This window comes from Rhipicephalus microplus, chromosome 3 (genome assembly GCF_043290135.1).
Source record: "Rhipicephalus microplus isolate Deutch F79 chromosome 3, USDA_Rmic, whole genome shotgun sequence".
NCBI lineage: Eukaryota > Metazoa > Arthropoda > Arachnida > Ixodida > Ixodidae > Rhipicephalus > Rhipicephalus microplus.
In genome coordinates this window covers 165,480,924-165,507,863 of record NC_134702.1, presented here as the reverse complement: position 1 = coordinate 165,507,863, position 26,940 = coordinate 165,480,924, and the positions used below count along the sequence as shown (strand labels likewise).

Sequence of the window (26,940 nt, the reverse complement as noted above, 5' to 3'; positions counted from 1 at the left end):
TGTCTGTGAAGAACTTTACGGACTAGACCAAGCTTAAACATATGGGCCTCCAGTGGTTCTGTTACACAGAGGAGGGTTAACACATGAAGTTTAGTGATTCCTGGCCCGAGATTGCGAAACAGGTTGTCAGTTCGCGGGACGTGCCTGTGGATACTTCAATTATTGGCAAGAGCTGGTGAAGACTACCAAACCTTATGATGCACTGCGATAAACAATGGTGTCAGAACAGTTATTCAGGTGGCGCGACGAAAAGTTGGCTGTCTTTAAAGTAGCGACGATTGGTAACTTGGATACATTGGCAACGACGGCATATCAATATTTGGAGGCTCAGGAAATCGTCCATCTTGCTAGAGAAAAGATAAAATGGGAAACTAATGGCTGCTGCTAAAGTTGACATTGCAAGCGAAAACAATGAGAAGCCACTCTGTTTCGTTTGCACCAAGCTGGGTCATCGAGCTTCCAATTGCTCGACAAAATTTCCAGTGCCAAAGCAGATGGCGTGCTGGATTTCTGAAACGAAGTTTCACGGACGCAATAGTGTTCCCTTGAACTCTCAACAGCAAAGAAAGGCATCATGCTCTGTCTTGAGATTACAGAAAGATCAGCATGTCAAACCATTCGAAGGTGGGCTATATAAGCAAGGGCAAAACCACAGTCATGACATAATTGAAGAGTCCAGAGCAATGCAACTTGCCACAACGGGTCAAATCAGACGCCAACAGTAAAGCGCTCCCTAAAAAGAAAGCTGGTGACTGTATTACGGAACGTCGGATACAACTCTACTTTTGTGAAATGCTTACTAGTTCCCCAGTGTAACCTAAATGGTAACACCCGTATTATTTGTTTGTTTGACTGGTCGGCGCAAGACTAGCCTTAAGCAAAGGTGTACATTGATTCTCCACTTTTTAAGTGACAGGTACTTGCTGTTTGTGTGAAGAATATGTTGTATGAAGTTCTGCTGGGTGATATTTTTGATGTATTGTCAGATACAGATAAAGTACCGAAGCTGGAACAACGACGAAAACGCGCACGAATTCGCCATGTTCCCGTCGGCCAAGTACAACATCCTGAGACGTAACCTTATTGAATAGAGGACGACAAGGTAATGCGACGGTAGCTGAAGGTAAAGAAAAGAAAAAGGACGCAGCATTGTGTGTTCCTTCGATCCAACCCCTGTATATCAGCAAGGAAGAGCTGCAAAAATGACATCATACAGATCCCATGTTGGAAACTAGCTCCGGCGCATTGGGGAAGATGATGATATCAAAGAAGTGGGTAGTTATTTAGTTTGTGCTAATGCACGACCTTCTCTTCTGGTGCCACCACATGGCAGAAAAGTTAGGCCTAGAGCAACTTGTAGTCACCAGGGCTTTTGGAAACACCGTGATAATGATCGCTCATTAAAGCCTTCTGTCGGGTCATCAGAGGCAAAGGAGGACACCACACCGTGTCCTTATAGAGCTTTATTGGCCGGGTGTTTTATTGGACAGGAATTCGGCTCCCATGCATTTATGTTACCGGGAAGCTCCACAAACAATCATTAAACTCTCGCCATTCGATCTCTTTTTCGGTAGATTTTTTCGCGGGTCAATTTCAAAATTTAAGGACCTGTGGACAGGGGCTAACATTGATTCCGACACCAAAACAACTTATCGGTATGTTGTCGGGCTCCAGGAGCAACTGCAGGACACTTGCAAGGTGACCCATGAAGAACTTCTCAAAGCCGACAGCAGACAGAAAAGAAATATGATAAGAAAACAAAAGTTCATCAGCTATAGTCCGGAGATAAGGTATTGCTACTACTACCATCAGATAATAACAAGTTTATATTGACATGGAAAGGACGCTTGACGGCTGTCAAAAAACGAAATGACTATGAGTATGCTTTACATCGTGTAGCCCATAAAAGCTTATATTACATTAAGCTTTTAAAGAAATACAAGGGAAGAGAGCCCAAGCATGAAGTGCAACACGCTGTGTTGCGGTACAGTCAGACACGTCGGATGAGCGACCGATTCTCTTTGCTGCTCTGCATCAACGCTAAACATACAAAAATGTGTTCGTGGTGACTGACTTCAACAAGGTGCAGAGTGACCAAACAAATGAACTTCTGAGGCATTTACACGAGGTGTTTTCTGAATTTTAGTGCAAAACGGATCTTGTTGAGGGAAGTGAGGCCTTACCTGTGAAACACCGGTCAAGGCACGCCCGTACGCAATACCTCTTTCAATCCAAGAAGCTGTCAAAAAAAAGTGGAGGACATCCTAACACATGGCATCATTAAGCCTTCAGATACTCAGTATCAAGCTCCAAACGGTGTCATCAAGAAGAAAAACGGCAACATACGACTTTGCATTGTCTTCACACAGCTCAAGTGAGTTGCAGTAACTGACAATGAACTTAAAGTGGGACGATGTTTCCGTTGCCTGAAGCAGGGCCACCTGGCGAAAGATTGTAGAATCTTGGTAAATTGTGGCAAGTGAGCGAGAAGACACGCAACATCAGCTTGCGCATCCGACGACATCAAAAACGACAAGAGGGTGATATCTGCATAGGTCAATCTTGTGTCCAAGCAGGCAAGGTCAGCTGTAATGCTGCAGAGTCTGACAAACACCATATTGGGCGCCAAATCATCCGGTCACTACCGAGTCTTTTTGGATGGCGGAAGTCAGCGGAGCTTCAGTACGACCAAAGCTTATGGAAGACTTGGCAGCGAACTAATTGAAGAAGAAACGTTGTTCGTAGGTGTGTTCGGGGGTGATAACGCAGGTACTACTTTCAACTTGCCTGTCTGACACATGTAAACAACTACGAAAATCAGCACTATTTTCTTGCCAAGCCGATGGTTTAAAATATATTGCTATAATAAAAACATTTCTATGACCCATGTAATGTGCTAGAACTGACTGCGTAAACAAGTTTCTAGTTATTTGCGATTGCGTTAGAAGCTTTTCTACTATCGTTCACAACTTAATCTCCATAACCGAGAATTATCAGTAAATCATGTATAGAATCATAATGTATAAGCAGGAGTGCAAGAAAAGTACTTGTTTTGCTTTTTACACCCAGTGAAAACTTGGAAAATTGTAGCTATTTTTTCACAGCTAAGGTATTGTCTTTATGAATTATTTTTTGATGCCTGATCTACCTTTTAAATTACAAGCAAAATTTGTTTACTGTGTTCTTGTTTCGTTAACTAATGCTACAATATTGCAGAATATAAATATAAAACAGAGCAATAAAACGCAATGTAGGCGTTCCTATTGGTAAAGGTTCAAAAAAATAAGTTTCATAAGAAAAGTTTTTTATGGGAAAAGTGTCTCAAAAGCAATTCCCGAACGTGTAATCAAACGACTGAGAATGCATGCGGAAGACATTACATAATGTTAGGCGGTAGGAAGAAAGCATCATTATCAGCAGCAGCCAGAACAACCCCTCTAGGACATAAATCTTTTCTATGTTGCAGCATAATTGGTAAAGCATAATCCAGTCTAGCATAACCCTGTCCTGTGCTTTCTGTTGCCACATTATACCTCCTAATTTTTTAAACTCATCGGCCCACTTAATTTTCTGTCAGCAGATTGTATTAAAGAACAAAATAGTAGTCTATCACATCATGACCGTCTGTCTTTTCGTGCATATTCTGCATAATTCATGTTTTTATTGCGTTAGAGATATGACTCTCATCAACGCTCCATGCACGCACATACAAAAAACGTCCCCCCACTCACACATACACAGGCACGTGTCTGATCTTGCTTTGTTCATGTTTATTGGTTTCATTCGTCTCTAAACCTCTTCTACATTTCCTTTTAAACAGTATCATGGTTTCGCACCTTCGTCAAATACAGAAGTGGGGGAAGGAATTTGAATAATATTATAATAATAATATTATTAATAATATAATAATATTAATAATAGAAAGAATAGAATCAGAAGAATACTATAAGAGGACGTCTGGTATGGCACTAGCAAGGTTATATTTCAATCAAGTCACTCGAGGTCCAAAAGCAGCCCAGCCTACGTGCAAACGATGATGTTCATTACAATGGTTTGTTTATCAAGACAATTATGAATTACATAGCGCTAAGGACTATCCCCCTCGTCTTCCCTTGGCGAAAGCGGGCTGCAAATCAGAAAGGATAGGAACGCCACTGCATTCGCTGCACGCTACATCAAGTTCCTTAATATCACCGTGTACATACTTTGCACGCCAACTGATCAGGACAATCAAGCGCGATCCAACATGTGATATCACTGAGAAAGTGAAAATAGGGAGCAGGAGCAAGTGCTAAACAGAAGTCTTCCTGCGCATTGCTCAATTCAAAATTTATAAAGTAAGGCATAAAAATACAAATTCTTAAGCGATGACTTCTTTGCAGTTGATTCAAATTTCTTTATGATTAAAAAATGGAGAGAGACAACAAACGCGAACATCCACATTAACCTCTCTTCATTGAATCAAATCGTAGTCTGCCGGGCAACCGCTACTAGGGCTTTCAATCCCTGACACCGAAACTAGCACTTAGTTTACGGGACCTGCTTGCCTTACCAACTTGCCCAGCTTTCAACGCTTGTCTGCACTTAACGTTGTGCGATGCGTACCTCTCAGCCTTTGTTTTGATAATGGGGCACTATATCTGATATAAATATTTGACAACATACCTTGTTTGCTATATCAAAACATTGTAGTACTGTACGCTTTCACGAATGTTCCTTTATCGTGTGCACGCCGCAGTGAGCTTAGATTAGAAAGACACAATGATGAGCATTTACTGTGTGCGGCCTCTATTTGCCTTTAATGTAAACAAAGTACTAAATTGTAGCTTCTGAGCAGCTGAATAGGTTTAACACAACCAATCAACTGGGAATGAATTCAGGATTGATTCAGAATAGAACAACTACCTTAACGTGCCTATTCTCGACGATAATTGATGGCAACAAAAAGAACTAGCTCCTGGCACTGAAATGCACTCGTGATACTTCGAAGCTCATGTCTCCGGCGGTGGCGATGAGACGCTCATTCCAGATGGCACGTAATACATGGTGCCAGCGATATGTTCTGCCGCAGCTTGTCCTACTTGTTGACGATGGGGGTGTTGCATCCCAAGATCCAGATTGAGCCGAATGAAACAGGGGCTCATCTGCCATATGTCTTTCAATTTGTTTTGTCTGAAAAGAGCAGTGCTGTGTTGTTTGCCTGGTTTACCATGTCCACTATACCAGAAAATTGCGACTGAAGAATATTAAACTATGCTGTAAAATCTACGCTAAATTTTGGGGCCGGGTAGCGAGTTCAATGGTAATGCAATATCGTCTCAAAGAGACACGTTCAGGCTCTGTCCTCATCTGAAACATTCCTGAATTTGTTCCCGTTTTTTTATCCTTTTAAGCCAGCGCAGTAGTACGACTCTTCCTGTGCAGTACTGTATTTTTTTTTGTTCTAAATCAAATCAAAACAACGCACATTGCGTGCTAATTGTTTTGTCTTTGTCGTACCAGCCTACCGCTGCACAAACACAAGAAAGAAGTGTTAAAGAACGCACATAACACCGTGGCGTTTTGAGGAAGCAAACAAGGCATGATGTCGAATTTTGCTTGTAGCACCCGATCATCACAAATAGAGGTTGAAAGGTTGGCGTCACACAACGTTTAATGCAGATTGTTGATGCAGTTCCTGCACAAACAATGATATCCGCGTGCTGCCCAGCGACCCCCCGTGAGATGGTAGACCTTGTTGTCCAGCCCGGCGCTGTCCACTAAGCTTTTATTGGCGGCCATGGGCGAAAAATTACTGGAAGCATATAGGTCCTGGTAATAGGGAACGAGCCTGTCTGGTGAAAGCACGCACCATCGAATCTTCGAGCTCATAGAGTTGATTCTTTTTTTCTCTCTCAGCAATACGAGGAGCGAGAGCCACCGTAGCAGACAACACAGTTCAAAACTACTTTCCCTAATCATCTGTGCATTTATGAGCGGCTGACGGTGCGTGGTGGCAGCGCTACACCCTTAAGGGTGTAAACTGGCTTGTCGCCAGAGGAACACCCTATGGGTGTTTTCAGATACACCCTACTTAGAAGGGTGTTGAACACCCTAACATTTTGCTGAACACCCTTCGTGTAGGGTGTTCAGCTAACACCCTTTAAGAGGGTGTTGAAAGGGTGTGCGACCTTCGAGTAACGCGTTATTCAAAGGTCGCAGGTTCGGTTCCTGTCCATGGCAAGTTATCTTTTCACCCACATTTCTTCACATTTACATTACAATTCGGTCTAATAACTTCCCCTATACTATCCTTAGCAATATTGTCTGTTTGATCTCATTATATATATATATATATATATTAATGAGATCTAACAGACAGTAATGCCAAGGAATGTACAAGGGAAGTTATTAGAACCTATAGAATGTAAATAAGAAGAAAGAATAAAGAAAAGTGGATGAAAAAATGTGTGTGTGTGTGTGTGTAAGCAAGCTTACTGAAATGCAATGATATTTCTCAAAGCCTTCTTTGTAAAGCCGACTATAGAAATTTAGACTGCCTTCTATAGTTATACAATTAAATACAAATATTTAGTGTTAAATAGCATAAACATCTGGGGTATATCAATTGGTGGCTCAGTGAGTCGATACAGCAAAGGTGCTTGGTATGCATACGTTTGTGTAGACACACGAACACATTATATTCAAAAAACATTATTACCCGTAACAGTGCACACTTCCCATGCAGGATGCAGACATATACATATTTCAGCAACTTAATTTGCAGTTACCCTTGGTATCGCAAAACCATGCGAGTTCAGCCTCACCTAGTTCATTTCAAACTTTCTGATTATACAAAAATAACAGAGCTGCTCTGGCAGACATCGTTTCCACTTATTGATAAATATCTTTTCCCACTTCCTAAAAGCAGACATATATTGGCGTAAGATAAATGTCAAGTACATGTACCACAACACAGGTTTTCTCTCAACTGAAAGCAAACACAGTTATTATGATATTTCATACATACTACCGTTAGAGCATTTTACCGCCAATATTCGAACAGGTAAGGTCGGTTGCCAAAGAAAAATAATTAACAGATCAGCCCGCACCCCATGAAGCTTCACCACATATTAAAATTGCAAGTTTTATTTTTCAGCATCTTTCTAGGTAATAGAGACAGCATCCATTTCTCAAAAACACACTCTTCACAACAAAACCAAAACGAGGGCCGACAGGTGGAAATGCCTCAGATAGGCTGACCAAAGTTTCGATAGGAGAACCTATCTTCGTCAAAGGTGCCTAGCCTTCTCATCATTGGCATATTAGTTTCAAGGGGGTTAGTAAAGACGTCATCTCCTGGTGGTGGCATGTGTCCCTGTTGGCAATCGTAGCCTGAAAAACAAAACTATAAAGCAGAGGAGTGCAGTCCTTGCTTCATTTCAAGTTGGGTGGTAGTGATTCAGAATGTTCTCAGAGGGTGGAGAAAAAAAGAAAAAAAAAGGAAACACCCAAAGTAGGAGCGGTGTGCTGCCAATGGGTGGCCGCTACAGACACGAAAAAAGCAAAGAGGTCAAAACTTGGAAGCCAGCAGACTGTCCCTGCGTTTGGCCATCACGAAGGGTTGCTGATTGGCCTATGCCGTTCTCGAACATCTTTGAATGGGACTTATGAGAAAGAGGTTACAAAAAGGCGCAAGAGAGAAGCAGGCGGCTACGTTTAAATGCCAAGATTTCAAAGGTAAGCGACACCATATGTGTTTGTAAGACCACGTGTTTATTGGGGAAGGTCATTAGTTAAAATATGCTTTCACTATCCCCATAAGTGTCCCGCTCAACGGAATTGCCTCAAGAATTTGGCGGCATGTTGGCAGAGAAATAGGCAAGTTCGGAATGCAAAAGGAATAAGCAACTACGAGAGAAACACAAAAGAAAAGAAAAAATGAAAAAAAAGGCGGATTGGTGATAGGCGACACGCTAGCGTTAACAAACGAGAAAAGGAAAAAGAGACGCAGAGAAATTTGTGGCTTGGCAATGACTTAATGGTGCACGGTAGGAGTGTTTTTTGAAGCGACAAAAGAGGAAAGGAAGCTGTGGTTGAAAGGTTCTGGAAAATAAAAACTTCATAGTTGTGTGTATATAGACACATGTATATCTATAATTAAAGTTTTAAAATTTAGAGTGAATATTATTATTACAATATGTAGGTTAGGAGTGATTCCATGTAATACCAGTTATGTCTATTTGAAGGTTGAACGTTTCTAGTCCCTAAATATGGCCGTAATTATGCAATGGCTTTCAGCGATTCCAAATTACCACGTGAAACATTGATTCCTGATGGGTGTAGGGACATAAATTTGTGTATGAATTATGATTTCATGTATTTATTCTCTCGTGGTGACCGGAAATTATTTTGTAGAACATAAAGCTTTGCTTTTTAGAAAGTGTGGTCCTGTTGGTAGAAGTGACCGGCTACTACTTTCGGTAAATTGTGCTTTGTGTCTGCACAGTGGCCGTTCAGTCTTACGTGAATTGGCGGCCCACTTTCGCCTATATATTGTTTTCTACAGCTGGCACACTCAGAAAAGTATATTAGGTTGTTTAAAAGTGCAGGTGAAGCTTTATGTGACCTTGAGAATGTAGTCAGATGCTGTGCTTTTTATGTTGGTAGCCGGCTGTATATATTTGCAGGGTGAGCACCTGGGCCGGCCACAGGGATCAGACGTCCTAGTCTAAGTTTGCGTGAACAAGCATGTCTTTAAGTTAGCGTTGCAAATGCCACGTGCCACGCATTTCTAATTCCCGCAAAACTTAAAGCAAACACTAGGACGTCTGGTCCTTGTGGCCGGCCCAGATGCTCCACCTGTAAAAATATATAGCTGGCTAACAACTTAAAAAGCACAAAATTTGACTACATTCACAAGGTCCCATCGATCTTCATCTGCACTTCGAACAACCTAATATACTGTCTTAAGTGCGCCACCTGCAGACAATATATAGGCAAAACTGGGCAGCCAATTCACGTAAGACTGAACGACTACTGTGCAGACACAAAACACAATTTACCAAAAGCAGTAGCCAGTCACTTCAACCAACAGGGCCACAATTTCGACCAAGCATAGCTTTATGTTCTACGGATTTCTGCTCACCATGAGAGAGGAAATACATGGAATGACATTTGATACAGAAATGTAAGCACCTACACCGATCACGAATCAATGTAGCACGTCGCAATTTGGAATCGCTGAAAGCCATAGCATAATTACGACAGCAATTAGAAATGAGAAAGGTTCAACCTTCAAATAGACATAACCGGTATTACATGGAATCGCTCCTAGAATACAAGTGTACTATTGATGTTCTCTCGAAATTTTTTAAATTATAAATATAGATATACATGTGTCTATACACACACAACTACGAAGTTTTTATTTGCCAGAACCTTTCAACCACAGCTTTCTTTCTTTTTTTGTCGCTTCAAAAAACACTACTACCGTGCACCCTTAAGTCATTGCCAAGCCACAAATTTCTCTGCGTCTCTTTTTTCCTTTCCTCGTCTGTTAACACTAGCGTGTCATCTACCTCCAGCCCGCCTTTTTTTTAATTTTTTCCTTTCTTTCTGCCTTTCTCTCGTTGATGTTTATTTCCTTTGCATTCTGAATTTCTCTATTTCTCTGCCAACATGCCGCCAAATTCTTGAGGCAATTCTGTTGAGCGGGGCACCTACTGGGATAGTGAAAGCATATTTTATTTATTTATTTATTTATTAGAATACCCTCAGGGCCCGTAGGGCATTACAGAGGGGGTGGGTACAGCATATATAACACACAAGAAAAAAAGACAAAATAAAGAAACAAGTATCAGATGCGCAAATCAGGAAGGCAACATAAGTCAACTAAAAATGTATAAGAATTCAAGCACATACAAGACAAAGATAGATAATGGAAACTGCGTATAGTTACAAGCATTGCTGAGAAATTGCAGTCTTGAATAACAAAGGGTCTGTTATTGATACAACGGAAGAGGGAAGGTGGTTCCAATCGGCGGCTGTTTTCGGTAAGAAGGCTGCTGAAAAGAATTTGGTGCGGCAAAACGGAATGGCAACCTTATGCTGATGATCAATGCGTGATGAGTGGTATGACGGTTGTGAAATGAGGTCTCGCTTCATTGATGGATTGTGAAAAAATATCTTATGAAAAAAATGCAGTCGCGCCAGTTTCCTCCGGACAGTTAAATTGGGTAGGTCAAGGTTAGATTTCATTTCTGATATGCTAGCAGTACGGGAATAATTAGAACAAATGAACCGAACTGAGCGGTTCTGAACAGATTCTAACGCGTTAATTAAATTTTGATGCACGGGATCCCATATAGCGGACGCGTACTCAAGCTTTGGGCGAATTAGTGATCGGTATAATAGAATTTTGAGGGACAGCGGAGCGCGAGAAAAGTTGCGGCGTAAGTATCCTAGCGTTCGGTTAGCGTTATTACAGATGTAGGTAACATGCGTGTGCCAAGATAGATTGTTGGTAATGTAAACGCCGAGGTACTTATATGAAGAGACATGCTGGAGGGGAACGGCGTTAATTCTGTAGGTACAGGGGGGAGAAATAGATCGCCGGGTTATTGACATGCATTTAGATTTGTTAGAGTTGAGAGTCATAAGCCATTTATTGCACCAGGTTGAGACAGTGTCAAGGTCTGACTGTAGAAATTGGTTATCATATTCATTGTTTATTTCGCGGTAAATTACACAATCATCTGCAAATAACCTTATAGCGGAGTTAATGCTGTCTGGGAGATCATTAATATATATAAGAAAGAGTAAAGGGCCTAATACGGAACCTTGGGGTACGCCGGATGTTACTTTAGAAAGAGGTGAGTTATAGCCATTAGTTGTTACAAACTGAGTGCGATTAGTCAGAAAGCATTCAATCCATTTAAGAATGTTCGGGTCAATGTTTAAGGCACTAATTTTCAGGAGGAGTAATTGGTGAGGTACTTTATCGAAAGCTTTTTGAAAGTCAAGAAAAATGCAATGCACAAGTGAGCCGCGATCTAAAGCCGATCCTATGTCATTAGTAAAATAAAGAAGTTGGGTTTCACATGAGTAACTTTTTCGGAATCCGTGCTGGTAGGGAGTAAAAAAAGAATTTGATTCTAGGAATGAGACAAGGTTGGAGTAAATTATATGTTCTAACATTTTACAAGGAACACTGGTTAGGGAAATTGGTCTGTAATTGAGAGGAGACTGTGTGTTACCAGATTTGTGCAGAGGGACCACCTTCCCCACCTTCCAGTCAAGCGGCAAAGTGGAGGTCTGAATAGATTGCGAAAAGATTAAGGACAAGTAAATTGATGAATACAATGCAGTGTTTTTTAGAAACTTTGAGTTGATTTCATCTACGCCACAAGAAGAGGATAACTTAAGCTTGTGAATTAAATTTTGCACTCCAACGGCATCAACGGTAACAGGATACATGGGTAAAAAATCACGACTAGGCATTTGCGGCAACGCAGAAGCAGAACAACTTGAAAAAGAAGTAACAAAAAAATCATTTAATGCAATGCAACACTCTTCACAGCGAACTGGCTGCCCATCTGAGTTCGTAAGCGAAATGTTTATCTTTTCCCTAGGTTTAACAGTTTTCCAAAACTTAGAAGGGTTGGTTACAAGAATTGAAGGAAGGGTATCATTAAGAAAAACGCGCTTGGCTTCCTTGATAGCTGCTCTGTATTCGGAAAGGACAGATTTGTACACGTGCCAACGGGCTAACGAATTAGTCTGCTTTGCCTGACGGAACAACCGTTTCTTTTTATTCCGCAATTTTTTTAAGTCAGTTGAGAACCAAGGGGGGCGTTGGCGACCCTTGATAACGTATGTGGGAATGTATCGCGTGATTAAAGATTCAACTTTCATTTTGAACAAGTTCCAGTTTTGTTGAACGCTGCGATCAAAGAAGCCATCAGCAAAGCTCTCAAAATTCGATTCGAGTTCACTGTTGATTGAGTCATAATCGCCGCGTGAGTAGTCTCTTATTGTTTTGCAATTGTTTGACCGACGCCTTAAAGAACTTGTTAGATTGAAGTGCACGAAACAATGGTCACTTATGCCTGGGATATATGAAATAGAATGGACAAGGTCAGGTACAGTGGTGAGAATCAGATCAAGAACATTTGATGAATTGGGGCCCATTCTTGTTGGTTGCGTTACGAGTTGGGTAAGGTTAAAGTCTTCGCACAGTTCCACGAAATGTAAACTGTCGGCTGAAAGTGAGCTTAATGAACAGGAAGGAAGTGACCAGTTTATTTTCGGGTAGTTAAAATCGCCTAGAATAAAAACAGGTGTATGCGGGTGCCTTTTGACAATATCATTCAAAGCGTCATGCAGTTGCTCGCAAAACTCTGGCGTCGCACTCGGAGGGCGGTAAGAGCCACAAAATATGACATTTTGATAGTTGACATGGAGGGAAACACAGACAAATTCTAAAGGTGATGCTATTACTATATGGCTAGAAACTATATAATCAGCTACGGCTATAAGTACACCACCTCCTGGCGATTCTTCTCTATCACATCTGTAAATGGTATAATTATTTTCACAATCGAACAGCTCTACACTTGCAATGTTAGGGGTAAGCCAGGTTTCCGTTAACACTACAACATCGGCGGCGCAGTCATCAAAAATTGAAGATAATGCATCCCGTTTGTTAAGAACACTTCGTACGTTAGAATATAAAACTGAGTAATTACGATAAGTAGCCGAGGGGTGAACTTTGTTAGGATAAGAGCGTATCTTCGTCGGCATGCGTAGCGGAGGACGAAGCTTCTGATGAGTTCTGCGCATTTGTATGCAGCTCACAAACGCTGTCGGTCACCGGAGAGTACACAAAGCACTTTTTGTTGATGTAAAGCTTATTGTATTTGACGGTATACTTCTCGCCACTCGCCCTGCCGAATTCAAAAAGCTTCTTGCGCACGTTTCTTGTTGCGCGGCAGAAATCCTCGCTGATTTTAACCAATGACTTTCCCAATTAAACACATTTTCTTCCGAACACATCTGTTGTCGCTTACCTTTGAAATCTTAGCATTTAAAGGTAGCTGCCTGCTTCTCTCTCGCGCCTTTTCGTAACCGCTTTCTTACGAGTCCCATTCATTGATGTTCGAGAACAGCATAGGCCTTTATCGTCGGCAACCCTTTGTGATGGCCAAACGCGGGGACTGTCTGCTGGCTTCGAACTTTAAAGCTCTTCGCTTTTTTTGCCTCTGTAGCGGCAGCACACCGCTCCTACTTTGCGTGTTTCCTCTTTTTTGCTTCCATTTTTTTCTCTACCCTCCGAGAACATTGTGAATTGCTACCAGTCAACTTGAAATGAAGTGAGGACTGCACTTGTTTGCTTTCTAGTTTTTTTTCTTTTCCGGCAGCAATTGCCAACAAAGACACGCACCACCACCAGGAGATGACATCTCTACTAACCCCCTTAAAGCTAACATGCCAAGGATGAGAAGAAACGGCACTTTTGAAGAACTTAAGTCCTCCTATCGAAACATCAGCCAGCCTATCTGAGGAACTTCCACTGTTCACCCAGACTATCCCACTCTTCACAAGTTTTTTCTGATCCTAAGGCAGTTTTCAAGGCATTCGAAATACTATGGGCTATTTATATAAGCTCTGCACACACAATTTAGCCATCTGATGTACAATATGCAAAGTATAACAGAGTGACTTGTTGGGCTTTACACTCTTACAGAGTATAAAAGAAGGAAAATTCGTAACTTGATATCTAACTCAGAATACATGCAACAATCATTACCTCTTACAAAAAATTAGGAATGTAATAAGCACCAGCACACACTTCGCAGAGCTGCTCAGAAATGCATCTTGATAAAATAGTTAAATATTGCAGTAAATTACGAATGCAAAAACACAACACCAGTGCACTAGTAGAGATGCCTGGTTGGCACCAAACTGCTGTACTTAAGATGCATCATGGAAGCAAGACCACAGCCCACAACTAATATACGCTTCAAGTAACCCTTGACTGCTAAACTGAAGGCCACAAAATCAAACCATGGCTGTGGTGGCTGCAATTTCGATTAAGGAGGAAATGCATGACACGTGTCTGCTTAGACGTGGATGGATTTAAAGAACCCCAGGTGGTCAAAATATCTGAAACCCTCTACTCCAGTGTCCCTGATAATTATATCATGGTTTTAACACGTTAACCTCGGTAAATATTATTCTCATTACACTTGACATGAAATAAAGCAAGCAGATATTACTATGTAGTTGAAAAAATTCACCATTCAACCCTCCGATCCAAGGACTCACGTTACAATATTCTAGTATGCCTTCTATCAGTTATCATTAACAATGTTAAACATGAGTATGTATCACTGTAAAATATCCGACATGGTTTGGTATTGGCAAAGTTAGGTACGATGAAGTATGACAGTGGGAAAACACTTGATTGTACTTATGAATTGAACTTGCCAAAGGCAATGAAATAACTACAGTGACAAAAATATATTAATATAAAATATTCAGTGAAGGGTACACTGAAGATAAAATCATTAATGTGCTACTTTTTATCACAACACAAAAAGTGTTTCCAAATGGCCAATTGCACATAAGGCATCAATTAACATGACATGCAAGTCTGGCGAGCAACACACTCAGTAGATCTTGGAAAAAACAAAATATCCAATAAAAAGCTCAGTAAGCAGCACTGACACATTCTTAAATGCACTGCCTAGTTACATTGAATTTTAGCCTTAGGAACAGAAAAACACCTTGGCAGATTGTGTCCAGGGGGACACAAGTAATAAAATGATGCTGTCATCTGGCCTATCATCCAAAAATATTGAAATTTTAGTAACGCAAATAAGCAGGTATGTTTGCATTAAAAAGTTGGAGGCAGTCGTGTTTCTACACAGTCCCACTTGGAAAACTTTTTTGATTATGTTTATGCTCCTAGATATCCCGTTTGCAAGTTTAATTTTGCTTTTCATGATTACGCATGCAAGGCAGTGAGGTTTAGCAAAATATCACTCCATAGCGGAACGAGCAGTCGGTTCTTGCTATTGCCAGCGAATAGCAAGAGTAACCATTTTAATGTTTGCCCATGCCTTCCACCGACGGTCAGATTAAATGCATGAAATCAGAGTCTGTGCTAGTGCTCACTGTCCTGCACACATAATAATGCAAGCCGCAACTAAATTTCCAGCAGGATATCTGAGCACAGGCATGCTAGAATTCTTACAAGTGACAATATGTAGAAATGTGACTGGCTCAAATATTTAACACATACATGATCTCCTGCTGTGGTCACTATTAAGTTGATTAATAAAACTTAATGGCACCACTGACAGTGATAATTATTGTCTCACATTGCATCCTCCTCGATACATAGCTATCAGCAGAGGTGGCTTTACATAGATAACTTACAGCGCTGACTTCTCTTTTAAGGAAAAACAAAAGGGTTAACTTTGAACACCCTGAACCTTTGTGCTCCTTGAATACAGCTACCAGGTGGCTCTCTGCAGCTCGCTTTTCAGAAGAAACAGAAGCCATGCGCCACTGATGTGCACCAGCAGTCAAATTTTCCACGAGCCAGCCTTGGATGATGGGCTAGTCCAGACGTCTCCCACACTCTCTTCCTACGACGAGCATGTATAGACTGCGAGAGAAACAAAAAAACAATTTACTGATGTGTCTGTTAGCGAAGCAGAATTTGGAACTCAATTTAGAATGATCTGGAAAGTTTTATTTTAAAAGAGTAGGATGTACGAAAACCAGACATGCTACAACAAAAACATCCTCAATGTTTTTGGCGAACATAGCTGCAACCTTACGAAAGAATATGCATTTTTCACATAACAGATCTGTCACAAAATATACTTGAATAGCGCTCTGGCATAGTGCGTATACATGCCAATTCAATAATAGGGCAGTGCGTACATGACGGTATGCACTTTGATCAAGTATCCATTGGAGGTAACACATAAAGTTATATTACGAATTTTAGTTTGAACACAACTAATGCAACTCTCTTTTGGCTGCCTACATTAGAACGATTATGCCGATAACGAAGAAAATTGGTTTCACTAAATTACTAATGTCAACTGCTAAATTACGGCTGTCAATTTAATGATTCCAGGTGGCTAAAAAGGCAGTGCCCCTCACTCATCCCTAACATACCCCTCATTACAGGCTGTCTAATAAATAATGGGAAAAAATGTGGAAGTGCTAATACAACGCACCCATCTTGAGCTAAATACCATCCCAATAAAGCATGCAAGCTTCTGCAACGATCTCTAGTAACAAGAATACTGGAAGGCATTGGTCACGATTTAGCAATACACAATAAACGTTTGACGAGACTGATTTCTGAAGTTGTGTAATTGCGTCAATGCCAACAGCTTGGAAACATGCAGTCTATATTCATGATTGTCAGATGAACATACTGTCCAATTTTCTATTTTCACAGCAACACGTGCATGCCTTATGTATGCATACTATGATGTATAACATTATTGCAAGTTTTGAGCGTTAAATGATATATTTGTTTCTCCAAACACCACAGATCCCTTCTATAACTGTAGCGCATGCCTATAGAATTTACTGAAGCTTGTCATCTGATGTGAAGACAAAACAACATGCTGACCCTAATTGAAATCATGACGTTTTGGCCCCCACACAAAAGCCCTATTCACAAGTGACAAAGACTGTGCTTTTATTCGAGGCCAATGTGTGGTTTTTCAATGTTTTCATGTGTGTTTCTGACCAGATCGGCATAAGCTTGTCATCTGTTATTAAATGCCATTGGAGGTGATGGTCTAAACTGTTCTTACTGTTTGTACAAGTAAAATTGCTTAGCGAAGTTTGAACACAAAGTTTTGGCGAGACACATACAATATTTAATAAACCACCACAAAATAATGAAATCTAAGCATAGCGAAAACAAGCTGAATAAAATAAAATGTGCTCTACCGCATGAACTACTGATCGAATTAGGGCTCGCACAGTTAAGCTACAGTTATTCGGCCCCAATAAGCCATGAAAAGTTTGTTCGGAAATACAGTTCAAGTTTAACGAACGGCTCGAAATTCATGGGTTCCGAACGCATCAGACAACCTATGTTGCGAGTGTATAACGTAAGCTCAGATTTGACTAAACGGACTGCATAAACACGTAAGCGTACATACGTGCAAGCCTTGCGAGCCGTATCTAAGACGAGGCAGCATGCTGCGTGCGAACTCGAATAACACGGTAGTTCAAAGATGCGTGCCGGCGTGGATGCATACACCGGCATACGTTCGGCTGCCCGCAGCAATTTCTGATAGCAGTTTAAAAAAAGGGCGTACAACATACGAAACTTTTCAAACTGCTTTGGACGTACAACGTATGAAACGTACAACAAATGAACCCGTTGACTCCTGTAGCACACAATATGAACAGGCATGCAAAAAAAAAAATCCTCAAGTTAAGAGATCCAAACATACGCGCCCTAGGCGTAATCAACGCTTACAGCTAACAAACGCCGTCTTCGCCCAACAATTATTTAACCAAAATATTGGTCCATCGCGAGCAGGGCTCCCTGCCAACACCACTGCCGACAGAGGCGAGCGCCGTCACAACTCGCACAAATCCGCTGCCGAATTCCCACTGCGCAGGCACACGCCATGTGCTTCACACACCGAAGCATGCTTGAATCGAAAGAAAAAGCTCGCCCACGCTTGACTTCCTACAAAAACGCCTTCATCCTGATAAAATGACACACACAAACAGGTTCGCTACGTTAAAAAACTTCACTTATCGCCCACATGTAACGAAAAACGTAGCATGGCGTCGTTATCACGCTCTCGGTGTTGACAAAGCGCCGACAGCAGGAATGTGGTACGTACCTGGCGAGTGTTCCAAAATGCGACGCCACACGTCCTCGCTTGAGTAGAGTTCATCTTCGTAATAGGCAGCACCGGCAGAACACAAAACACGAACGCAGCGCACAAGCACACCTCAAAAAACGAGAAAAAACGATGCAGAACCGACAAGCTGCAGCGCCCGATTAGCGAGCACGCCAAAACAAGTTCGGGGTTACAGCTCCGCAGACGTACAAAGTCGCAATAAAATGCTTAAGTAATGCGGTTAAGTAAAGAGTAAACGTAAATATATATAAAATAAAAACAAAGCAGGAAAAATAATTTTATTTTCACGAAAAAACGAAATGAGAAATTAACACGTGACTTTAGCGCGCGAAGTTTGAAACGCTTGCAGGTACAATGCATATTTAACAAATGAAGAACAGCGGTAATAATCACCTAAAACACTCATGCTCTTGACTTCGAAATGTACTATGGTTGACGCACACATTTACACACAAAATTTTATTGCAATGATTGATGGTGCCTATGCATAGGCGTGCCCACCACGGGGGAAGGGGGGCGGGGGCAACCCTTGGTCACTTAGGGGGCAATGTAAATCCCTATAGGTACATAGAGAAATAGAGAGGGAGCACTGTAACTCGACGTAAATTTTTTAACTCGACGGGGGTTGCAGCGCCCCCTGCTGATCACCTCACCCCCCCCCCCCCCCGAGGGGATGTCAAAGAGAATAGATAGCAAATACAAATTTTACGGCGTGGGTCGCAGGTCCCACAATATATATATATATATATATATATATATATATATATATATATATATATATATATATGTTTGTGCGAGAGGCGTGTCTCTTCCTCCTCTCGTACCCTTCTCCCCTTCGCTTCGCAAAGGCGCTGCGTGCACTGACCGTGCCATTCTCTGACCTTTATTTCTTCACCTAAAAAACCACTTCCCGTGCTCCCGCATGGTTGCAGAAGGTAGTGCATTGTTTTCTTTTTGGACCAAGCACGTCTCGTCTTCGATAATCTTGTGAAAACAACTTGCACTCGAACGGCTTTTTACCGAGCAAGGGTTTTTTGTAATAAATTCAAGCCTTTTTTTTCTCAATTGCTTCTACACATGAATATGTGCTGTCCGTAGATCGTGACAGTAGCCCATTCATTTATTCACATATAATGTGGACGATATAAAGCGGCAAAGCATGTCGAATCATACAGTGCGAGAAGAAGTTAGTCTCTTTTACATTTTCTCAATTATTCTTAGTGTTCTGTAAAATTTGTCAATGCCTCAATCATTTCCTTGATTTTTTTCATCCCTGCGACATTGTTATCTTAGGAAAGGCATGCATTCCTTGCGCTATGCGTGGTACTTGATTTGCAAGCATGGATGCAGCTCGATTCTTGCACGTGCACTCCCGCGCCGGTGGTCTGGTGCTTATGGTGCTGAACTGTTGACCCGCAAGTCGCAGGATTGAATCCCGGCAGTTCACGGCGGCCACATTTTTAATGGACGAGAAAGAGTGCGAGACCTGTGTAGTTAGACTTAGGTGCACCTTAAGTAACCCCAGGTGGTTTAAATTTTCGGAGCCCTTCGGTACAGCGTCTCTAATGATTATATGACAACTTTGGGACGTTAAACGGAACAATTATTATTCCAACAATTATAGGTGTACACCCTTCTGTTCGTCAACACCCTCACGAACGGCATAATAACACCCTTTTTCCCGTTACACCCTTCTCTGAGGGTGTACCAGCAAAGAAAAGGGTGTTAAATTCATGCAAAGAGGGTGTAAATCTTGAAAACACCCTTTTTACACCCATAAGGGTGTAAAAAATTTTACTGTGTGGCGGCTTGAAGATGCTACAAACTTCGGGATTTCCTTAAGTTTAAATAGCCTGTATGTTTCTTTAAGCGCTTTCATGCCTTTTGCTGAGACAGTTTGCTGATGAGCTCTTCAACACTGAACTTCCTAAGAACTCCCATCTCTACACTCAGCACTGACAAATCACTGAGGCAGCGGTCGGTCATCGTTGATCGAAACTTGTTTTTGATCGATTTCAGTTTAAAGAGTGATCATTCAGCAGTGAAGTTTGTAACGATTGCGCGAAAAAATTCTAAGAGCCTCATGGTCATCACGGAAACAACCTTCAAGCGTTTCACGAATTAGAAGTTTCAGCATGTCAGCCACAGAAAAACAACCTTCGTTGCCCGCATATGAAATGAACTGTTCAAGCTCACCGGGCAAAATCTGAAGGGTACTCTTTCACAAGGTCTATGATCTTCCGGTGACGCTGCGCTGGTGCTTTGTGAACTCTATGTCTCTGTGTGTTCATAGGCTGGATGAGATCCTTGCCTCTACATAAGGCATGGTCTCAGGCGAGCGAAATGTTTTTACAACAAACAGGGAAACTGTAACCTGACTTGAAGATTATGCAGGTTATCCTAGGAACAATCCCTTTGAAGCATACGTATTGGTTGTTGAAATAAATAATCTGTTTTCTTCAGGGACATCCTGCCGGAGGGTTACACTTTTTCAAACAAAACAACGAACTCAGCCATTTTTTCTGGCCTGAATGGTAGCCCCTATAGCAGGAAGGCCCTGTTCATTTGTCTTTTTGAACCCTGGACAGCCTGCCCTTGGGCTCAGTGGTGAAGTAAAAAAACAAAATATCTGTTTATATTATGTTTACCGAAACCGTGTTAGTACTTTGAGGCTCATGTTCAATCTCGCATTTTAGATGAGGTACGTGGAAGAGAGAGCCGACCGACCAAACCTAAAAGGAAAGCTTGTAAGCGTACGGGTAAGTACGTTTGTCGCGGGATTTATTTCATGAGTTCGTTCGATTTGCTTACGCGTGTAATCTTCATCATGATACTTTTCAACTCTAAAGTTTTAAAGGGGCTCTGAAACACTCTTTGGCCATGCTCGCCAAACGGTACTGCAGCACTCCACCTGCACCACACAATAAATTATCAAAACCGGCGAATAGTTCTTTTTCTTCTCTCGACGAACGACGGAGGAAGCTTAAAAATCACTCGTAGAAAGCCCTGTATCAGCCATTGCCTGATTTGAACATGGCGTGCTTGTTTGTTACAAAGATTCTTGCCAGAGGGCATGACTTGTCCGCGCGTGCACGTGCTATCACACTGAAAGAGACGCGTATTCGAAAGTAAAAAAATGAAAAAAGTGCTGAAGCTGTCGAGGCGCGCGTGGCGCATTTACTTTGCCCATGCAATCCCTTCCTCTCCCCTCTCCCCTCTCTCCTGCTTATCTTTCAGTGCTTTCGTCGGAACGAGAAAAGGAGGAATGCGAGTGCAGTTCAAGATGAATCTTTGTAACTCCGAGCCTACTGGAGAAATTCTTAGAATATTTCGGCATTGAATTCATGAGGCAATAAGCTCTTTAAGTGGATTCATAGCAAGGTTACTTGAAAGAAGTGTTTTAAGGCTGCTTTTAAGAGCTCCTTATGTGAAACGTCTTGCATCCGTATAGGCATCGTTGTTTGTTAATGAAAATTGAACATGCGCTCCGTGACCCAAACGTTTAGAAAGGTGCAAAAATAATAACAAGTTCTGGGGACGAGTGCCAAATGAACCGAGGTAGATTGCGTGGCAAGCGGCTGTTCTCTCACACAGACAAGTTGCTTGGCAATACATTGAAAATAACGTCCTCTACTTGGAAATGTAACTTGCAAGCTTTAACAACACACATTTCCTGTATACATGCTTCATAATGCAACATCAAATGTAGCAGTAATAATGCGTAAGGCAAGCGTACATGGTCATCGAGGTCAGCACGTGTGGTTATGATAATAACTTCACTGCTTATGTTGGTTCACTGCCACACAAGGCAAATACGTTTCTTTGACGATCCCTTGAGGTCACGTAGCGCGTGTATATCAAGTTCGGAAAAAATTCAGGCACTAACCTCCGTAATTACAAACGCTCCTTCACTCAAGGCCTCCCCTAGACTCAACGAAGTCAAGGCAGAGTGTGCTCCTTAACTCAAAGGGAACACTTCTCCACACTTCCTTCTCCAAGTGACGCCTTGGAAATGCTCCCTTCACTTGAATGAGCCACATGGGCCGAGAAAGGTGCCTGATAAGGAGAGTATTTGTAATTTTGGGTAAAAATGCCGATCTCTGTACAATAAATGATTGCTTTTCCTAATTATTTTTTTTCATGAATCGGCCTTACACCGAAATATATGCATTTGGAGTGGTAGCTTGGTTTCCGTAGGCCTTGAGCAGATAGAGTTAGCAAAACCTCGCTTCAAGTCTGGCAACAGTGGCACTCAGGCAGCTGAACGATTAGCTGATGACGTTTAGTCGGCTACTGAACGTTTCCAGGTACTTAGTTTATTTCGTCTCACATGCGTGTAATATTTGCATTTTATATTTGCGGTAGTGTCTGTGTGTGTTGTTTAAGATCCTGTTTTGTCCGGGATGACTAACTAACTACGTAAGTGGTGACAGGAAGCACAACAAATGGTTTGTTGCTTCGTTCACGTTCAATTTGCAGTGAGCACTAGAGTAGGCACTGAATGGATAACGCAGTGGAGTAAGTTTTACCATATATCACATTACATTGGCGTTGTAGGCTTATGCCACAGGAGCGAAAGAGAGACACGCCTGAACGATAACCGATGCCAGCCCGGAACGTGAGCCGTGGCTTCACGTGCCACGGCCTAGCGCCTTCTTTATTTCCTTCTGTCGCCATCGCGCGCTCTCCGGTTTGCGCGCTGCCCGAACGAGGGCGCTACTGGGCCCCCCCGTGTAGACTGGAAGTCGGAATGTGACATGCCGTTTGTGGTATTCCAACGGAAGATCAGTCGTCGATGAGAGGCTTTCTAGGGCGGTCTCCAGGTACGCCGGCTTGAGTCGGTCCAAGCTGACTGTCTCTTCACGGCCGTTCTGAAGTAGAGTGGCAGTTTTGGGGGTGCGGTGAAGGACGCGGAGTGGTTCGTCGTAGGCTGGTGCCAAAGGTGGTCTGACCGCGTCGTGGCGCACGAAAACATGTGTTTCAGTGGCCAGATCAGGGTGGGCGAATATGGTCTAGTGTTCGGAAGGTCTGGGTGGAGTGGGCCGGAGGTCTTGAACACAGTCGAGGAGGCGTTCTAGGAATTGCTGTGGCTGGTCTGGTAGCTTCGTTGACGTGAAGAAGTCTCCCGGAAGCCGTAGAGAAGTGCCATACACCAGCTTTGCTGTTGAGCACTGCAGGTCTCCCCGGATGACAGCTCGTAAACCTAAGAGTACCAGTGGCAAGGCATCAACCCAGGTGGCTCTTTTGAGGCGGGTAGTCAAGGCGGTCTTCAGTTGTCGGTGAAGGCGTTCCACCATGCCGTTGGCGCAGGGATGATAAGCCGTGGTACGGCAATGTCTGGCTCCGAGGATGCGATTAATGCGAGTAAACAGCGAGGACTCAAACTGACGTCCATGGTCTGTTGTCACGGTGCCAGGACAGCCAAAACGGGATACCCACGTAGAAATGAAAACGCGGGCAACTGTCTCGGCTGTGATATCTTGAATTGGAACAGCCTCTGGCCGGCGTGTGAAGCGATCGACCATGGTCAATATATAACGGTAACCCTGAGACACTGGTAGAGGGCCCACAATGTCTAGATGAACATGGTCGAAACGACGGCCGGGTGGAAGGAAAGGTTGGGGCGGCGTCTTAGTATGACGGGAGACCTTTGTCATCTGGCAGGGCAGGCACATGCGCGTCCAAGCGCGCACATCACCGTTGATTCCGGGCCAGACATAGCGCTGGGTAAGAAGACGTTGAGTAGCCCGAATGCCAGGGTGACAGATGTCGTGTAAGGAGTGGAAAACGGTGCGTCGTAATGAAGCGGGAACGAAAGCGCGGGGAAGGTCAGCTGAGACATCGCACCACAAGCGCTCAGGTGATAATGGATGAGGCACCAGGCGTAGTCGGAGAGAACGGGGGTTCTCCCGAAAAGCGGCAAGCTCTCTATCATCCTGCTGTGCCGAGGAAAATGAGGCCCAGTCGGTGGTTGGCGGTGGAGAGTCAACCGCGGCTATACGAGAAAGGGCATCTGCGGCGGTGTTGTCACTTTCTTTCACGTGGCGGATGTCAGTCGTGAACTCCGATATATAAGTCAGATGGCGGAGTTCACGGGGCACGTACTTGGATGAGTTAGTGCGGAAAACATACGCCAGTGGCTTATGGTCAGTCAGCACGTAAAACGAGCATCCTTCCAGGAAATGCCAAAAGTGCTGTATTGCAGCGTAGATGGCTAGTAATTCCCGGCCAAAGACGCAGTAGCGGGTCTCAACAGGAAGTAGCTTCCGAGAGTAAAAGGACGAGTGTCTCCACTCGAAGTTAATGCACTGCTGTAAGATGGCTCCGACGGCCACGCTGGATGCGTCCACCATCAACCGAGTAGGGGCGTTGCTGCGTGGATGAATGAGAAGCACGGTGTTAGCGAACGTTTGCTTAGCAGCAGCAAAGGCGGCGTGGGCCTCTGACAACCAAGGAATGGCGGAGGACGGGCCGGCGGTCGACCGAAGGAGGTTGGTGAGTGGTCGTAGCAGTTCGGCACAGTGTGGTATGAAGCGCCTGGAAAAATTCACAAGCCCCAGAAATTGGCGTAATTGGCGCAGTGTTGTAGGCTGAGAATAATCCTGAATTGCTTTAACGTCGGACCGGAGAGGGCGTATTCCTTTGGATGATATGTGATGGCCCAAGAATTCGAGTTCAGATGCGCCGAAAGTACACTTAGAGGCGTTCACAACGAGGCCGTACTGCTGAAGACGTTGGAACAGAGCGCGTAGATGGTGCTCATGATCTTCAGGTGTGCGGCTGGCGATGAGGACATCGTCAAGGTACGCAAACACAGTAGGAAGACCCTGTGTGACCTCAGAAATGAACCGCTGGAAAGTTTGATCCGAATTGCGAAGTCCAAAAGGCATGCGCACGTATTCAAACAACCCAATGGGCGTCGTGATGGCGGTCTTAGGTATGTCGGCGGGCTCGACAGGAATCTGGTGGTACGCCTTAACAAGGTCCACTTTGCTGAAAATTGTGCAGCCGTCGAGGCGCGATGTAAAATCCTGGATGTGAGGTAGAGGATTGCTGTCGTGGACAGTCTTGGCGTTCAACGCTCGATAGTCCCCACAAGGACGCCAGTCACCAGGATCACGCTTTGGCGCCAAATGCAGCGGGGAAGCCTAAGCGCTTGACGACGGGCGGATAATGCCGAGCTGCAGCATGTAGTCAAACTCCCGTTTAGCAATAGCTAGGCGGTCTCCGAACAGGCGGCGTGATCGAGCGGCTGCCGGTGGACCCCGGGTGACGATGTGGTGTGTCACCGTATGTTTAGGCGGCTGAGTGAGGTTGCATGGTTTAGTTAACTCCGGGAAACTCGCCAAGATTTTTTCGAACGGTGAGGAAGGTGTCAGCATGCGGATGGCCATTGGAGCGATGTCGGACAGGACTCCCGAGATGGAGAGACGAGTCTTACCATCTATGAGGCGGCGCCGCCACATGCTGACGTCCAAATCGAAGTATGGGAGGAAGTCCGAGCCGATGATCGGTTGAACCACGTCTGCGATGACGAAAACACACCGAAAAATGCAGCGAAGGCCAAAGTCAAGGGTGAGAGATCGGAGCCTATACGTTGCTATAGACGAGGCGTTGGCAGCACGAAGCACTTGCCCCTGTGACTTTGAACGATCAGCCTTAGTCGGGGGCACAACGCTAATTTCCGCGCCCGTATCTATAAGAAACCTGGTGCCCGATAGCTGGTCCGTAACCATGAAAAGGCGGCTGGGACGAGAAGGGAGATCACACGCCGCCGTCAGTTATCCCGGCAGGCGCTTCCCTGCCACGAACATGGGGGTGTACACTTCGTGGCTCGGTGTCAGAAACGCCGGTGGTACCAGCAGAGGGGTGGAGGGCTGGGACTACGAGCATATCGTGTGCGTGGAAGAGCTCGACGACCGGAACGAGGCGAACGAGTCTCCTGCAGGGGGCTCCGGAGTTCGGCAATGGAGGCGGCGAGTTCGTCGATGCGGGCCTCAAGGCGCGAAATCGCTGTGTCTGCTGGTGGTAAGACAGCGTTGACAGATGAGGAGGTCGCTTCATGAACCTGATCGGCGAGCTCCGCCAGGCGGTCGAGATTGACGTCGCCGGCTGCCGCGAGGACGAGGCGGATTGGCTGAGAAAGGCGTCGGAAGAAGAGCTCGCGAAGCAACGCTGAGTGGGCAGAGACGTCGTGTTTCCCAAGAAGCTGTCGCATTCGGCGCAGTAGTTGGGAGGGGCGTCTGTCGCCAAGGTCCCCCTCTGCAAGGAGCTTCTGTAGGCGGACGCGTTCCGAAGGCATGAATCGTTCCAGCACCTTGGTTTTAAGGTGCTGATATGGTGTAGTGTCCGAGGGGTTGGAGAGGACGTCGGAGAGCTCGCTGGCAACGTCAGGAGGAAGGACGGAGGCTACGTGGTAGTAGCGTGTTGTTTCCGAGGCGATGCGGTACAGGGAGAATGGCGCCTCGACCTGATGAAACCAAACTTGCGGGTCCTGTGGCCAGAAAGATGGGAGACGCAGTTGCACGGCCGAGACGTCCTGCGGACGTGAGGCTTGTTCGGTTGAGGGTGCGTTCGAGTCAGTCATTGTCTTCGTCCGAGGTCACCACTTGTAGGCTTATGCCACAGGAGCGAAAGAGAGACACGCCTGAACGATAACCGATGCCAGCCCGGAACGTGAGCCGTGGCTTCACGTGCCACGGCCTAGCGCCTGCTTTATTTTCTTGTGTCGCCATCGCGCGCTCTCCGGTTTGCGCGCCGCCGAACGAGGGCGCTACAGCGTGCTTTTGGAATTCACCGTCGCATTCTGTACAAAGATTACTTGTATGTAAATTTGTTCTCGTTGCGGAAGTATGTGCACATTTTCTAAGTTCAGGAGACTGTGCTACGTTTATTTTTTTCATTTACTGCGAATGTCAACGTGGCACTTTCGTAGTTGTTCCTCGGCGTGTAACAGAAAACTGAGAAGACAATGCTCGCAACTGCCATTCAAGGTGTTACCAGCGTAGCGTTAAAAAACAGGAATGACATACTCTTG

At 44.0% G+C, this 26,940-nt stretch overlaps 1 long non-coding RNA gene across 1 annotated transcript; it reads right to left on the bottom strand.

Moving 5' to 3' along the window:
• Nucleotides 1-14,136: 14,136 nt before the first annotated feature.
• On the bottom strand, nucleotides 14,137-18,056 carry LOC142804005 (uncharacterized). Its single transcript, XR_012894420.1, has 2 exons — nucleotides 17,883-18,056; nucleotides 14,137-15,655 (listed from the first exon to the last, which is right to left on the bottom strand). It is a non-coding gene; the product is annotated as an uncharacterized LOC142804005 (long non-coding RNA).
• Between the last annotated feature and the right edge of the window lie 8,884 nt (nucleotides 18,057-26,940).